The sequence below is a fragment of the Lynx canadensis genome, chromosome D3 (genome assembly GCF_007474595.2).
Source record: "Lynx canadensis isolate LIC74 chromosome D3, mLynCan4.pri.v2, whole genome shotgun sequence".
Lineage (NCBI taxonomy): Eukaryota > Metazoa > Chordata > Mammalia > Carnivora > Felidae > Lynx > Lynx canadensis.
In genome coordinates, this window is record NC_044314.2 from 1,466,540 (window position 1) to 1,484,043 (window position 17,504).

A 17,504-nucleotide genomic window follows, 5' to 3' on the forward strand; every position below is an offset into this window, starting at 1 on the left:
GTTACTAGAGGTGATGCTGTCAGCGGGGCCGAGAGCCAGGCAGGCCCTGGGGCCGGCGGGGACGGGGACAGGGAGAGGGCTGGGAACAGAAGGGAGCACGATGACAGAGCACACGGACAAAGGGACGTATTCTTAATACAAACGGACTTTTTAAAAATGAGAGAAAGTGCAGATCGCTTCATTGGAACACGTTGGGGGTAAAACGCTCGTTTACAAAGGCCACCTACTGTCACTTTCAGGTGCAACGTCTGAGCTACAGTGATGCTGCCTTCAGGGCTGTGCCTGTTCCAGGGGTCCCCAGCCGGTCACGGCCTGAACTGCACTTCGGAACAGTGGGTCGTCTTATCTCAGTCCACAGGAGTGGCACCGGGAACCAGTAAGAGACCTGAGCTCGCAGGAGCCCCAGCTGGGGGCGCAGGTGCACGGAGACCCAGGTGGCGGGGGGCTCAGGGCGCCTGTCCTCACGGGGCACAGCTGTGGTGGACGACACAGGACAGGTCCCTCACCTGACTTCCTGTGGCCTGGGCCCCAGGGGGAGCAGAGAAGCGTGCCCTGGGCCGTCACCTTGCCTGTTTCGGGGGTGGGGGGGCTGCTCTTCCAGAGCAACCTGCCGGCACTGGGTCACGGCACTTTTCATCCCCACGTCCGAAGCCCATGCTCTGGGCCGGGGCACCGTGGAGCACGGTCCTGTATGCTGGTCACGAGCCAGGCGTCAGGGGCAGGCTCATGACAGGTGCTCCCACGGAGTCCCTGCTCCGGGGGTGGGGGGGGCAGCGACGGAAGTCCACTCTCCACAGAAAATCACTGTTCCGTGATGGACGGACACCAACAACTTACTGGGGAGGACGGAGCCAATGGCCTTCAGAGAGGACAGACGGACCCGGGGCGGGGGGCTCCCTGTAGAACGCGCCCTCTGCCTCTCGCCTGAGCTGGGCTGCTGTCTCCCTCACGTGCCTATACGCCCCAGCCTGCAGGCCAGGACGCGTGATTTATTCTTCTCTTTGCCCTGGAGACCGTGGAGCAGTTTTGGTTGCCCATAAATGTCATTGAACAGATGACAGATGAAGTCAGTACTGTTGGCCCCGGCATTTTCTGGTAAGAGCTCCCGTAGGTTCTCTTGTGCCTGCGGGAGTGTCAGAGGCTCAGAAGAGGGGGGGGGGGGCGCCCATGATGGTGACCATGGGACACCCGAAAACACAGTGCCCACCTGGGCCAGCACAAGGTCAGAATCACACATGGACAGGGAGGGCCCACCCCTAATTGGGGTGGGGAGTAAGGCATGTCTAGAAATGAAGGATATAATATTTTAGGGCCAAATAGTTAAATTATCAGAAGGTGTTTGTTTGTTTTTCTCTCAAAACTTATCTTTAAAATCAAGTCAGGGCTCGTACTTTTGCTGCACCGATTTTGGGTCCTGACGTTAGCGATCATCCCTCTGTAAGGGAATAACTACAGGGCTGGTCGCTCTTCACAAACCAATGGGGAGGGAAGGCTCTGTCCCGACCGCGCTCAGCCCCGGGCTGCGGGTGATTAGCGCCCTGGGGTCCGCTCACAGCCGGCTGGCTTCCTCCTGTGGGTCCCCCTGTCAACAGAGGAGACATCGAGCTGCCCCATAACTGGGCTTAGCGCAGTCAACTCGTCGACAGGTGCTTGTTTGAAAAAGAAAGCATTTGTCCCACATCACAAGGGCATATGTACTCGGTGCTAATTTTATTGCGACGTTATTTCATAACACTTTCAAGCTGGTCCGATTAGCTCACAATAGTTTACACTGGTTTCAGATTTAACTTTTTCTTTCAAATATGACTTATTTCGCACAAATTTAACCCTTACGAGTTCAGTTTTTGAAACGAATGGAATTAATCCAGCATCGTGGCACGGTCTCAAGTGGGGGGGACACCTCTGTACTTCTCCGCATGTTGAATAGTAAGACCGACTGCGGACAAGGAGGGACCTTGCGTTCGTGAAACTATGTGATTCTTTGGAAGAATTAAAACTCTTGAACGTGTTTCTCGTAGTTCCAGTCAACTGACAGTTCGGCTTAACGACCCTCTTTATATTTCTCCTCCACACCCTGGATGTCCGACGTCACTGGATTCTCTGATTAAGAGGAAAGCAGTGATGACGAGCCATGTGCTAGCAGCCCAAGACAGGTTCAGTCCTCCTATCCCAAGTCCAAGTCTGTCCAAGTCTCAGGTAATCTGATAATCTGATCCATGTGGCATCCCCCGCAGGGGCCACGAGGGGTACAGTTCAGGTGTTTGGCTCATGAGGAAATCACTTGAAAATGATAGTCTGGAATCCGACCAACACCAAATCATCGGCATCCGGCACTGGCACCACGACACGGGTGGGCTGGAAGTGGGATGGCATCTTCTCACCACGGTGATCGGTGGGGAAGAAAGACATTGACCAGTTATGACATCTCTTCTGAAAGAAAGGCCGTTTGCAAACGTAAAGACAGGATCTAAGCGAAACGTAGCAAGACAGCAGGTGGGAACACACACTTGGAACAGCTCTTCAGTCCAGCTCTTCGTCCACCGCACGGCCATGTGCTAACACGAGGTCCAGGTGCCAGACCGGCGGGTGGACGTGTGAGCACGTGGGGGCCGTGCGTTTTCCTAACGAGCCACAGCTGGGAATCGAGCTGCAGAATCTGAGGCAGATTCATAGCTGAAGAATTCTCGATGGAATGCCTGCAGGTAAATCTGCACCTCGTTAGCTGAATTGGTATTTGCCACGTTGGAAGGAGAGCAAAACTCCTTCCATCAAGTTGAGAAACTTGGGGAAAGGGGAAGGGGAAAAACAGTTTCAAACAGAGAGGGAGGGAGGCAAGCCATCAGAGACTCTTAAATACAGAGAACTGAGGGTGGATGGGGGAGGGCGGGAAGAGAGGGGAAAAGGGGTGATGGGCACTGAGGAGGGCACCTGTTGGGATGAGCACTGGGTGTTGTATGGAAGCGATGAATCGTGGGAATCTATTCCCGAAACCAAGAGCACACTGTATAAACTGCATGTTAGCTAATTTGACAATAAATCATTTATATACATATATATAAATTTATATATATATAATACATTACATATATATTATATATATAAATTATATATATAAATGATTTATTGTCAATAAATATATATATATATAATTTATATATATATGGTCCTTCCATTAAAATCCAACAAAAGCACAAAAACACTAGTTGGGGTGGGAAAAATTCCAGATCCTCCCCTGTGGTATAAATCAGGGGAACAAAGACACAGGCTAGTTTCAACCCAGGAACCTCTGAATCACAATTGCGTTTTGTGAATGAGTCACGTGAGCACTTCCGGGCAGGTGAACAGGTGTGTCTGGGGAAGGGCAGCGACTTGCACGAGGTCCTGTTGTTCACACACGGGAAATGTTTGCGCAAGTTGGGTCGCAAGCATCGTTTCCCTTCTCGAAGTTGGAAGTGTGGTAGCAGACTGGCTGGGGCTTGGCAAACGCTCGTGGAAAGTCAGCCCCGTGGTCCACAGGGGATGAAGAGGTCAGGTGACAGCCTTATGCTCCGAAGTGTAGCCGTTACCTTTTCAGGCAGATTTCACGCGCGAGGCATGGCAGACTACTCCCCGAACCACCGGATATTTTCAAACATAAGGCGTTCCACATCTCAGAAAGTAATGTCTACGAAGCCTTTACTTTGGTTCAGATACACGTTGGGAGCACCGCGTCCCATGCCGTCTGCTGTCTCCCAGGTCCTCGCTTTCCCCGTGATCCGCACGGATGGACCACAGACGGCGGGACGTCATTTCTCCTGCATGGCCGGGACAATGGATTGGCGGTCTGCCTTAGTCCGGCTGCGCTGCTGTACCAAGAGCCAAGCACCGCAGCCTGGGTGACTTACAGACAACACACATGGATGCCTCACGGTTCCCCAGACTGGGCGTCCAAGATCAAGGCGTCTAGTGAGGGCCTGCCTCCTGGTTCCTAGAGGCCTTGTCCCTCGCTGAGGCCGCTCTCTGCCCCTCTCCTCTAGGGGCGCCACCATGAGACCTCCACCCTCATCACATAAGCACCCCCAAAAGGTCCCACCTCCGCACACCATCGCGCTGGGGGTTACGGTTTCAATGTATGAATTTGGGGGGACACGACCATTTCATCCATAGCGCGGTCACTAAAATGAATCGTTCTTTAGAAAACAACCCTGGTCGGTAGCAAAAGCAACTATGTCTTGAACAGGGTCCGCTGATACGCAGCTTAAACCTGTAGTCTCTTCCTGTAGAACGTGTGAACCACTGAGCTGGTTTCCAGGTCCCTCCTGCCCCGTCACGGTGGCGGGACGGTGATCTTGGACGGCAGGAGAGGGGGCGGTGCTGACACCCGTGGGCCCCCGACCCCTGCCATCTCTGACGTCTGCCGCGGCCTGGCTGCGTGGGGGTGGGGGGATGGGGTCAGCCCGTCCGCTGGGGGCGAGCCCACAGGGACGGGGCCGTCCGCCAGGCCAGCGACAGTCCGGGTGCAGGCTTCCCCCTGGCCAGTGAGCCGCACGTCCGGGAGGGCTGTGCCGTTCCCCCTGGAGCCGGCATTCTCGAGAAAAGGAGGGACAGGCAGCGTGTGTGAAGAGAAACATAAACCGGTTCACGTTCTGAGGAAGAAAATAGGTCAACTCCGTTTCCTTTGTGCCCTTGCTAAGCCTCATTTGAAGAGGGGGCTTTTTCTCGGAGATAATAATGGGCGTGTAACGCTGGGCAAGTTTTAGGTGGACGACACAATGACGCGATGAAATGGCTCTTTGTTCCTTCCCACTTTGCCGAGGTGTGGCTGCCGGGGGCTGCGCCTCACAACGTGGACGTGTGCACCTGCCCTGCTTGTGAGCCCTGTGCACGCTCGCGAACCCGTCGTCACAGCGGCCAGGAGCTCACAGCCACCATCCCCTTGTCACCCCTCCTGTCCCCGTGCCCTCCCCCCAGCCCCGGGCACCTTTGTCTTCCACACGCTAACTTTTCATTTTCTAGAAGCTGGTGTGGATGGAATCACACTGCATGTGCTCGCTCTTTGGTCGTTTGTTTATTAGTTTTTGTCTGTCTCCTTTCACTCGGTGCAAGTGTTTTAGACGTCTTCATGTCGCTGAGCTTGCCGTCTGTGCACTTTTCTTGCTGACGGGGGTGGTGTCGTGGGCCTGGGACCGTCATTCAGCCTGTGGCTGGGTTGTCTCCATTCTGGCCGTGACAGGGCTTCTCCACGTGTGCGGGGCACGTGTTTCATCTCGGATCAGATCACCACGGGGGTCGCGGATGCCAGAGAGCCCAGGAGAAGAGGCTCGTCAGTCATTTCGGAAACAGAACTCACAGCCCCAAGGAGTCACCACCACATGCTTCCTAAAATGCCTGAGCTTAGGGTGCTGATGACGATGTAGAAGGCACAAGGGACGACACGGAGACTATGACACTACTAAACTTGAAAAAATGGCTATGGTAACGGGTCATTCGTAGTCCCCCGCCCCCGCCGCCCCATTTGGCTGACGGGGACACAGGCCTGAGCCTCACGTGGATGAGGAAACAGCTGAGGCGAGGCCCGAACCGCCAGGCAAAGGGGCAGAGTGCGCGGGTCCTTCTGGGGCAGGTGCGGAGCGTGTGGGAGAACACGAGAGCGAGGTCACTGATGGAGGCCGCTGCGAAACGACATGTCCCCCCCCACCTCCGAGGCAAAAATTCAAATCAATCCCTTTATAAGTCTTTCTTGACCAAATCTGAGTGGAAACAAGATAAGAGGAAGTGAAATCACAGACGGGAAAGCGGGAGACAAAGCTAACATTTATCGATCCCGAGGAACAAGAAATGTGTCAAGAACTAAGTGGGGTGTGAACATTAATTAGACGCAAGGAAATCTTAAAAGAATAAAATAGTCCTGCTGTAGGCAGGCACCTGCTAGAGGCTCGCAGCCAAGTAAATGCCGTCTGTGTAGAATCTCACAGAACCCCCGCAACCGCCCCGAGCTGCCGAAGCCGTGGGACCGGCTTCCGTGGGGCACCCGGCCCTCCTCCCTCGTTTCCTCTTCCGCACCGAGGAGGGTCACTCACTGCCACCAGCCTCCAAAGAGGACGCAGAATTAGCTAGCTCCAAGGGGCAAACAGGTGTCCTCAGTCCTAGTAATGGCACTCAAGGGGAGGATGCTTCTGGAAGGAGGCAGCCCTGGGGGAGGTGCTGAGGAGGTGGCTGGGGGGAGGGCCGGGGGTCGATTTCACGGGGGCGGGTGGGAGTCTGTCTTCCCATCTGTGCTGCCGTCGTCTGTCTGGTGGACTCTCGGGGCAGAGAATGGGAAAATGAAAGAAAATGGTGCTGGCGATGGCCGACCCAGAGAGTGGAGAGAAATGAGAACTTACATCAGTTGTCAGCACCTGCCGCTCAGTTTGGGGTGTTATGTATGTGTGTGTGTGGGGGGGGGCAACACAACCCCTTTAAAGCATTAGCTGAGACAAAGCGAGCGATTCTTGGCGGATTTCTAATTTGTTCTCAAAGTGAGAGGTCAATTTCCATCTGCACTGGAGAAGAGAGACCCGGGTCCTCCATCAAGGTCTTTGCCCTTTTCGCTTTTCATTCCGTGTCGAAATAAAAAAGGAGGAAGGAGTTTCCCGGCCCGAAGCTGATAAAACACAAACAGAATCATCTGGAAAGTTCAACCTTAAGTGCAACCTCGTCACGTTCTTGAATATGTGGGAAAAAAACCCAACAAACTCACCGCCAGAGAATCTCCAGTCTTCGCAACATTCACAAAACCCAGACTATCTGGGAAGCACCCAAACCGTCCCCCCAGGAGGCAAGGGTCCCGCAGTTAGACGGCAAACTCGTTTCTTTCCCAGTCTGAACGGCTTTGAGAAGTTGGAGAACACGGAGAACGTTCCTCTCCGCCTCCTCCGTGCCCGCGATCGCGGTGCGGCCTGAGCGCGCCTGGAGGCACAGTCAGTCGAGCCGTGTGGGGCACTGGGGAGGGGCCCGATCGCCTTTTGTGGAGCCCGGGGACCCGTTCTTCTTTCTGACGCTGCCCAGACACAGGACCGACAGCTGGCCTCCGTCACTTGGATTAATGGGTTAAAACTTGACATCTTTTTAGTATTTTAGGTTTTATTTCCTTTATCAGCTTGCCTTTCATGCTCACAGTGCTCTTGCTACAATATTCTTTTAAAAGTGCACTTGTCAGGGTCCATTTGCTACCAGCCACCTTGATGGTGACATCGGCCATGCCTGCGGTTTACCTTTTGACCTGATAGAGGCAGCAGCTGGGTCCAGTAATAAATCCCGATTATTAGCGAGGGAGCCAATAGCTCGGGAAGGCAGAAATAAAAGTCGGGCAGGTTTACACTGTGATTCTTGTTATCTGCTCTGACATGAAGAGGCGGTGAGCCTGCCAGGGAGGGTGAGGGCGGCCCACCTGCCCGTCTCTACTCCCCCCTTGCTTCCTTCCTCCTGGCCCGTCCCCTCCCCCTCTTCCTTCCTCCCCTCCTCCGTTCCTCGTTTGAGGAGCGGCTGCCATCCACCCGCTACAGTACGATTCCACCGGGAGCTCACTTCTCACCCTGCTCCTGCCGCTGTGCTGTGTGATCTGGGCAAATCCCGGGACCTCTCTGTGCGCCGGGCCAAGTTAACAATCCCTCATGCCTCAGAGATGGCATAGAAATTAGGGACAGACATTTATAACGTGACTCACGCTCTTTGCATGAATTTAAGAGACCATACTGTTCTTCCCTCCCTCCCACCTTCTTTCTCCTTCCTCTCTGTTTTTTTCTTCTTTCTTTTTCATTATTTCCTTTGTTCTGTGGTTAGGGGGTATGGGTTACTTCTTTCTGGTCTTTCTGTTTATTTTCTCTTAGAAGCCAGTGATTCTTTGGTTTGTGCTTGCTTCTCTGTCCTTCTCCTTTTATTTCTTCTTTCTTTCTTTCTTTCTGTCTTTCTGTCATTATCTTCTCCTTTCTTTCTTTCTCTTTCTTTCTTCTTTCTTTCTTTCTTCTTCTTTACTTCCTTTCTCTTTCTTTCTTCCTCCTTCTCTTCTTCTTTCTTTCTTTTTCTTTCTTTCATTTTCCTTCTTTCTTCCTTTTTTTGCGAGACACCACAGGATCCTGAAATGGTTTCAACGACAGAAGCAGAGGCTTCATGCGTCTAGCTCATCAGACAGGTGTGAGGAGAAGAGGTTTGCATGTCAACGGCAGACAGGAATCTTATTTTTGAAATTCTTAGATACCGATGTTCTGTGCTACTAGGACATATATGATATTTATATTATATTAATATTTATTTACGGATCTTGAAATTTCACAATTTATGTAAAATTCATAAACCTCTTTTAAATGTCTATTGATAAATGAACAACAGGTGATAAAACATTGAGAAATTCTATCAACATGTCACATTAGTTTTCCAAAGGGTTCCGGGCTTGCTTGGCTCAATAGGAAAATTCAGTTTCTTCTTTGTGCTTTGCTTGCTTTTCAAGGGTTTCCAAGAAGCCTGTTTTTAAAGGATTTGGAAAAGTCAGGAAATAACACTGCTTTTGTCAAAGCTTTTTTTCTTTTCCATAGTTCACTTCCTTATTCAGCTAAAAGTTTTGTTATCGTATTTATAAAGCTGTTTTCATTTTTAGAGCCATCATCCTTATACGACAGCTTACAAAATTAACAATCCAGGCTTTCAAAGGTTTTTAGCATAGGTAGCAGTGGGTGTACGTGGCACTTGGATTGTGGGGGTAAAGCGGCAAATGACGGGTGCCTTTTAGAGTAATTTCTCCATTTAAGTGATAAATAAATCCCCAGCACAGGAAAATATTAACGCCGAAAGTACAAACTGGAATTCTATCTCGAAAGAAGTGCTTGTCACACAATTAGAGTCATTTCCTTTCCTTACTAGAAAGTTAACTTCCAGACAAAATGAAAACAAAAACCAAAGCAAACAAACGACAACAGCAAACCAATGTTATGTCTAGGGTCGCAAATTGTCTTGTTACTTGCCTCTAAATTATTTTTTCCCAGTGCACCTGACACTGTTTCCTAATGCGGAATTCCAGCAAGAGGATTACTTTGTTTCATCAGTGATCACGTCGAGGAGGCTGTTATGAGGCTCTATGTGAATATTAATTTAATAAATCAATAGACGTGTTTGAGCCAATGAAGACTCTCACGGTGATGGTTTATACTCAAACTGAGGGCAGAAACTATCATTTTAAAATGGACGCAGTGGATGCTAATTAAATGAAACGCAAAGAAAAAACTTGTTTTCTTATTAATGTGTGTGACAGAGACATTCTAATTAGAAATTGGTACAATGTGAAATCAATCATTGGTTTTGCTTTGTCAGTGTAGAGCGCACAAGTGATTTCCATTCCTGTGTAGAAACTAGGAACCCGTGGTTTGTACAAAGGAGTGTGAATATCTCTACACACTGTGTTCCTGTGCAGGTGTGTGTTTTTGTGTGTGTTCGAATTGTGTGTGCCTTTTATATAAATGCCCAGTTGTTGTTGTGTAACATATACAGGTGTTTAGGTTTTTTTGTTTCCTTTTGCAAAAGCAAAAATAGCAAAAAACCCAAGGGCTAATGTGCCAATTATCAGTGGCTGTGCAAGCCTCCCCCAGCACCTCTTCCCTGGACAAATTCTGACATATTATACACCGTTTGAATTAGCGTCAATCAGTAAACAACACATTGGTGCCAGCCCAATGATAGAGGAGCGTGATGCATACAAAGTAACTTCGCTTAGCAAGGCCAAAAGAACCGCAAAGCATCACCAATGTAATTCAGCTCGAAAGTATCCGAGTTCCCAGAAGACACTGCAGAAGACAGTTCAGGGGTGATAGAAAAAACTGAGGTCTGTCCTCCGCCACCTGTCTGGTGCACGTGCGTGTGTGCACATGAGTGTGCGTCTGTAACCTAACAAAAACGTGAATGAGCACAGAGACAACCACAGGTAGTACAAGCAAAGTCACTGTGTGTTTAGATCGTTTTTAAATGCAGCAACTCTGTGTAGGAGGGACAGTTCTAGCTAAGGTACACGTACAATCAAGCTGCGATCATAAGTAGCAGGCAACCTCCCTGGCCTATACAGGGCAATTAGTGAGTGAATGCATGTTAACATTCATAAACTATCCACATTCCTCTTAAAAAACACGTTTTCCTTCAAAATTTGCACTTAATGACACTGGAGTTTTCTCCCTGATGACAAAAAGCGTTACACCAAAAATCCGTTATTTCTTTATGCCACACAGCCTCACGTAGGTTTCAAATTATTTAACTATTTATGATCAATGTAATTTGGTTTAAGTGTATCCCCAAAGACCCAACTATGTAATAAATTCTAATATTTTTTAGGTTTTTTAATGTTTGTTTATTTATTTATTTTTATAGCATTTATTTATTTATTTAGTTTATTATTATTATTATTTTAAATTTATATTCTGGCAACAAGAGATGTTGGCGAGGATGCGGAGACAGAGGATCTCTTTTGAATTGTTGGTGGGAATGCAGGCTGGTGCAGCCACTCTGGAAAACAGTATGGAGGTTCCTCAAAAAACTAAAAATAGAACTACCCTATGACCCAGCAATTGCACTACTAGGTACTGACCCAAAGGATACAAAAATACAGATTCAAAGGGACACATGCACCCCCATGTTTATAGCAGCACTATCGAGTATGGAAAGAGCCCAAGTGTCTATTGCTGGATGAGTGGATAAAGAAGATGTTATACACACACACACACACACACACACACACACTGGAGTATTACTTGGCAATCAAAAAGAATGAAATCTTGCCATTTGCAACTACGTGGATGGAACTGGAGGGTATTATGCTAAGCGAAATTAGTCAGAGAAAGACAAAAATCAGATGACTTCACTCATATGAGGACTTTAAGAGACAAAACAGATTAACATAAGGGAAGGGAAACAAAAGTAATATAAAAACTGGGAGGGGGACAAAGCATAAGAGACTCATAAATATGGAGAACAAACAGAGGGTTGCTGGAGGGAGTGTGAGAGGGGGGATGGGCTAAATGGGGGAGGGGCACTACGGAATCTACTCCTGAAATCATTGTGGCACTATATGCTAACTAACTTGGATGTCAATTCTAATATTTTTAATAGCATTTGCCAGGTTTTATTCATAATCAGGTTGCTTTCATCTAAAGCATAGTAGGTACTCAAGCAGGTGTCTCGAGTACATGCATTTTTAATTCAGGGGGAAAAACATGGAAGAGAGAAGAAATATTTCTCAACGTTCTGGTAGGTTTGGAAGTAGAAGACTTAAACGTTCTTGATCATTTTAAGTCTATTTTTTTCTAGGTATAAAAATGCTTTGACATCAACAGAAACTGTTCTGAGTTCCTTTCCACTCTGTTAAGATTAGCACAATGCTGGGCTGGGGAAAAGTTTAGGAAAATATTAGATAAATGAGTGAGTTAATAGATGAATGGATGAATATCTCAAATGTTAAGTGAATATAAGCAGATCAGAAAAAAACACAGAAGTTTCCTAAGATCTTAATTTCCTTTGTTAAAGAAAGTTTATTATTCATACAATAAGATATTTTCATTTCAAAAGGCTTGGACATGTATGACTGTCACAGCAGAGGGGGAATTCATCGGTACTCTGGGATCCACAGGGTCTGTGCGCCTGTAAAGATTTGTAGTACTTAAGGGATGATGGTCCGAGACATATGGTTTAATCATGATGTATTTAAGCCTTTTCTTATCTGCTTAAGAATTTATTTTTCCTCTAATTTGATTTATTGTTATTCTAACTTGAATCATCGCTTATCTTTCCTAAAAGGAGATATATATGTGTACATATATATATATATATATATATATAAATAGAGAGAGTTCAAATTTTCAAAGTGCCCCAAAGTAGAACACAGGGTGGGAGGTGGGCTTCGGGGGCCGATGGTCCCTTCTGGGCGCTGCATGGACGCCAGTGGGCTCGGGCAGTCTCCACAGTGCCTCCTGGACAGCACAGTAATCCTAAGAGGAAGATAATTAAATGGCTGAAGGACTCTGTGATTCCTATCTTGACGTTATTATGTCTGTGTCAGTCCGGCCCTCTCTATTTCCCTAAAAGTCTGCCTTTATCATTAGTCCTGACAAGGCCTTATTTTTAGGATAGATTGAAGTGAGCGATAAGAACCCGGCACAACAAGGTTGCGAGCCATGCCATCATATTCCTGTGGTGTGGAGACCTAGCAGGATCCCTTCTGTGAGTACCCACTCTGAGTCTGGACGGTGACAATCAGCCAGGAGCAGAGACAGAGAAGGGCAGGTGCTACATCACCTCAAAACCCCCAGAAACTCGGTGCAAAGATGGTGTTTCACTTTCTAGCAACACTGTGCATGTTTCGTAAAGAAGCAAAAGGCCGCTGTGTTCCAAAGCGTGGTGGCTGTCCACAGACAAGGCGACCAACTCCACTCGCACAGGACAGACAACTTCACACAGGAAAGACAATGAGAAATTACCCCACGATGATGAGTGGATGATCACTCCTAATGGATTAAAATTCATGAAATCGGTAATATTCTGGGATGGCTTCTGGCCATCTCCGACCTGTGGAAATAACTGCTTCCTGTGGTTCAACCTAATCCTTTAAAACATTTATGTCTCAACACCGTGGGGCTTTATCGCTCAAAAATGTGATGTCAAGCACTCTTTCCACATTTATGGATGGTGCCCATTGCAAGCTTTGCGGAGGAGAGACGGGCTGAGTTTCTGTGGCATGTGCTGAGTGTGACACGAGCGAGGACGAGCCATCTAGAACAGCTCCCGGATTCCAGTTTGGACCGAAGATGATGGCACAATTCACTAAATTCTGGAGAAGGAAGGTGGCTGGCAGGCAGCAGAGGAGTCGGTGAGGACAGCATAGGAGGGTAGCTTGACGATCTGGTGGGTTGTTCGCCTCCAGTTGGGGGAAGGTCCGGAGCCCTCAGGCAGGCGGTGGCTGTGAAACCAGGGCTACTTGGGGACCAGGGTGTTGACAACATGGCAGAAGAAGGGTCCCAGGGACTGGGGGAGAAGCAGCCACCCACACTGTCTTCGCCTTCCTGCTGGGGCTGGGTGCCCAGATCTCCGGGGTCAGCGTCAGTCCTCCCTGAATCCGGGACCCTGCACCATTGCCTGTTATGAATGGATGCCTACGGTGGTTTTGCATGTTGGATATTCGAGCAAAGGATTTCGAGGCCAGAAATGCAAACTTTGAAATGGCTGGGCGTCCACCGTCAACAGTCATGGTGCAGGCCCTGCCCACCTCCTACCGTCTGCAGCCCTGAGCCTAGAAGGCCTGCTGCCCTACAGGGCCGACCCCCTGCCTGGCCGGCTGGTAGACCTGCCTGTGGAGGCCCAGCTCGGGCACTGCGTCTCCGTGTGGTCTCACCGACTTCCAGACCGAGTCCCTCATTCTTCCATCCCTTCATCACCCAAATTAGCACCCTTACTTTGCACTCGCACGTAGGACACCCTTGATGTGCAGGACCCGCATCCTTCACTGTTACGTCCTCACTCACGGTGTTCTGGGGCTGATCACCGTGCTTCGTTCATATTAGCTCTGTTGATCGATACCTGATTAATTTCCGTGCTTGATAAATGCGGTACCCGAAGGCCAGAGAGGATCCAGGAAGCGTTCACTGAATGGATGATGGCACAAAATAATTAGGTCCAATCAGGGTTTGTAAAATTTAAAGGTGATCGTTATTGCGTTCACAGTTTTAAAACCCGCGAAAGCGATAAAGCATCATTTTATAGAATGTAAACATACAAACATGGGAATCCAACCGACGGCAGGTCAACTGGCAGAATATGCAGACACTGGACATCACCCTGCAGTAGAACACACTTAGAATGTGTGTGTGTGTGCATGTGAGTGTGTGCACATGTGTGTGTATTGGTGCATGTGAGTGTGTGCACTGTGCGTGCACATGAGCGTGTGCATGTGTGTACCATGTGCATGCCTGTGCATGTGTGTGCATGTGAGTGTGTGTACTATGTGCACATTTGTGCACTCTCTGTGCATGCGAGTGTGTGTATAGTGTGTGTGCATGTGAGTGTGTGTACTATGTGCACATGTGTGTACTCTCTGTGCATGCGAGTGTGTGTACAGTGTGTGTACACGTGTGTGCATGTGAGTGTGTGCATATGAGTGTACCATGTGTGTTCCTGTGCATGTGAATGTGTGTACTGTGTGCACATGTGTGTGTACTATGCGTCTGTGTGCTTGCACACACATGCGAATGTGCACATGCACACACGTGTTCAGTGTGTACATGCTTGTGCTGTGTGTGCACACATATGTGTGCAGATATGTGTTCACGTGAGTGTGTACTTGTTTGTGTGCTATGTACATGTGTGCACACATGTCCATGTATGTGTATGTGCATGTGAGTGTATATATCTCTGTGTGTATGGTATGCACATGTGTGCACGTGTGTGCGAGTGTGTGCCTGTGCATGCCTGTTCACGGGAGTGTGTATGTATGTGCGTGCATGTGTTTGAGTATGCGTATGTGTGTACAGCATGCATGTGTACACATGCGCGTGCATGCATCCATGTGTATGTATGTGTATGTGGGCTGTGTGCATGTGTGTGTCTGTGCACGCCTGTGCATGTGAGTGTGTACGTGTGTATGTGTGTGCTATGCACGTGTGCATGCATGTGTGTGTACTGTGCATGTGTATGTGTATATAACTACATTAAAAGCCACGTAGTAGAAGTAAGAGAAGGGCACTTCTTTCTTCGGAGAGAATCAACAGTCAGACAGGAAGGGCTTGTGGGATTCTAGAAGCCGAGGAGGTGCCAGGACCGGATGCCCAGGCCTGGCCGACAACCTAACACGGCTTTCGAGACAGCACCTGCAGTCTTCATCGCACGCAGGACAGACGCGACAAAGTCCAGAGAATGAAAAGAAGTGCAGGCATGATAGAGAGAATGACGTGGACAAGAACCCAAATCCTATTTTGTAAATTAAAACTACTGCAGATATTTCAAGAACTCACTGTGCAATTCCTGCGGAAACTTTTTTCTGAAACAATAGAAATGTCTTTGATATTTAATTTTTCCTGTAGAACCGAGTTAAATTGTTGTGAACCCATACAGTAGGCGGGGCTGACCGAGGTGACACTGCAATCACACTCCTCAAACAGCAGGGGTGGACGTGACCAAGCTCACACCCCGTGTGCTCCCTGTGCGGACGGACGGACTACGGACTCGATTCTCACTTGTCTCTCTCGCCGTCATTGCTTTTCATAAATGTCTCCCTTTTGTGAAGAGGTCTTGCTTTGATGAGGCAATAGACGGATCGGAAATATCTGAAACGTTTGTCCTTCCTCAGCAACAAAGCTTGTAGACGATATGCACGACTATTTACGAAGAGTTAAGTATAGACCGGAAATGCAAGTAACTCAGTTCTGCGGTTCACCAGACAACCCGACTCTCAGCAGGTCCAAAGCCAGGACTGGCCCATGCACAGGTGGTATGACAGGAGGGACCTGATTCTGTCTGTCCAGGTGCCTCCTGGACTTTGCCCCCGTGAGACACCATCAGAAACTGTCCTCAGGGAGGAAAGCCTAGGAACGTGCTTTGGCCTGAGATATGTTTGAACCCTCTGAATTCTGAGAGAAGACGACTTAGCATTCTTTTCGATACACCGTTTTCTAGAGGAACTTCAGACGTGTGTAGACGTGAGTCTGAGCACAGTACTGAGCGGTGTGCCCACTTCCTTCTTCAGCTAAATCACAGTTTATCATACTTACATCTTCTTAAGTGGTTTCAGTATTGACCGATTGATTCGAAACTCATTTTATGGAAATCTTGCTGTTTAATTAGATTGCCTTCCAGTACCTGACAGTCATGCTTTTCATTAATAACAAGTGCTGTTGTGGCCATAGGAGAGGCTGTTATAAGTTCTAAAAGCCTACTTCATACACAGTCGATCAAAAGCCAGAGACAGTGAGCCCTGGACCCACACGCGTGGCCACCTCATCAATTAGGAGTAAACGGCCAAGAAAAGATGTACTCTTAGCATCTGAGTAAATAATGGAGACAGATAAATGAAATTTACTAAATCAAGATGAAATACATTTCCGAGCTCGTGTCAGCCTGGCTCTCAATTGAGGATGGAAATGACATTGATCAACGGACCACAATGCAGGAGCAAAGGTCTGCTTTGGAGGCCACTTACGCTTTAGTTAATGGCATGCTTTGGGATGATAGGACATGAGCAATATTATCTCTAATATATCATCCACGGTATTTTTGTTTGTTGATCTCTCTCTCTCTCTCTCCCTCAAGCTTTCTTCTGACAATATGCTCGTGTCAATGTGGACGAAGTCCACACTTTGCTTCAAGGTCCCCTAAGAGATCTCAAAAGGAATTTTTGATTGGCTTAAAAGAAAAACTCTTCTCCTCACGTAATGCTTACGTTTTCCATGTGTGTTTTTACGTGTGGAGCCGTGGGCTCTCCTGAGGGGAGGTGAAGGTCCCCCACGTCCTCCGGCATTGAGCACAGAGCGTGGAGGAAGACTGTGGGGACAGCTCAGCCATGGCCGCCTCAGTCCCCATGCCGGGGTCCAAAGCTGCACGTGCATGTTTAGTCTTAGTCATGACAGGACGCCTTCTCTGCAGTTACCTGGATCTTGTCCCGATGGCGAGAGAAAGAGCAGACAACGACGACCCCAGAGGCCTTGTGGTCGAGCCAGCTTGGGTGTGGGCAGGACGCTCCTGGCCGTGGGTGTGCTCACCTCTGAGACCTGGCGTCACTGGCTCGTTGCCACAGCCCCACGTGGAGGCCGTCACTTGCTCCTCTGTGCAGACGCGGATACTGAGGGGCAAAGCACGTGGCCCCACAGCCAGGACGCGGCTGAGCCCACGTGGGCTCTGCTATTCGTCTCTGAGTCTGGAGCACGATCCTACCGTCTCGGTAGTCTTTGCAAGCACATCTTTGCTTAACTGAAAATTACCAATATGGCCTCGCCCATCAACCTTTCTTTTACTGTTTGGAAAATAGAGAAATCGTAGATTCTGGTCTAGCTCCTGGAGGTCTACATTTTGTGTCACAAACTTGTGTCAGAGCAATTTTATCATCAAAACGAGGCGGGTTTGGGGGCTCCTTAGCTCACGGCCATCCAGGATTTCTGTTCTGTCCCAAGCTCATTATGGCTTTGATTTGTCATTCTAGAGATGCGCATTCTGGCCCTGGGACCTCATCTTCACCCCGCTCGGCGTCACCTACGGGACCCTGCCGCTCGCCTGTTGAGCTGACGCTCCCCATGCAGTTAATTCCTGAAACTCATCCTGGAAGAAGGGAGCGGGGCTCACGGTGGCCTTCAGTCCCCTCACCCCCCATACGTGCCAGGGACAGGACCTGAGGACTTCCAGGCATTTCTGCAAATATACATTCCAAGGCACACCCTTCACATCCACAAATCGGTGGAGGGGGCAAGCCAGGTGACTCACAAAAGAGGGCGAGGCCCCCACTTAACCGATTTTTATTTAGCATTTACCTTGTG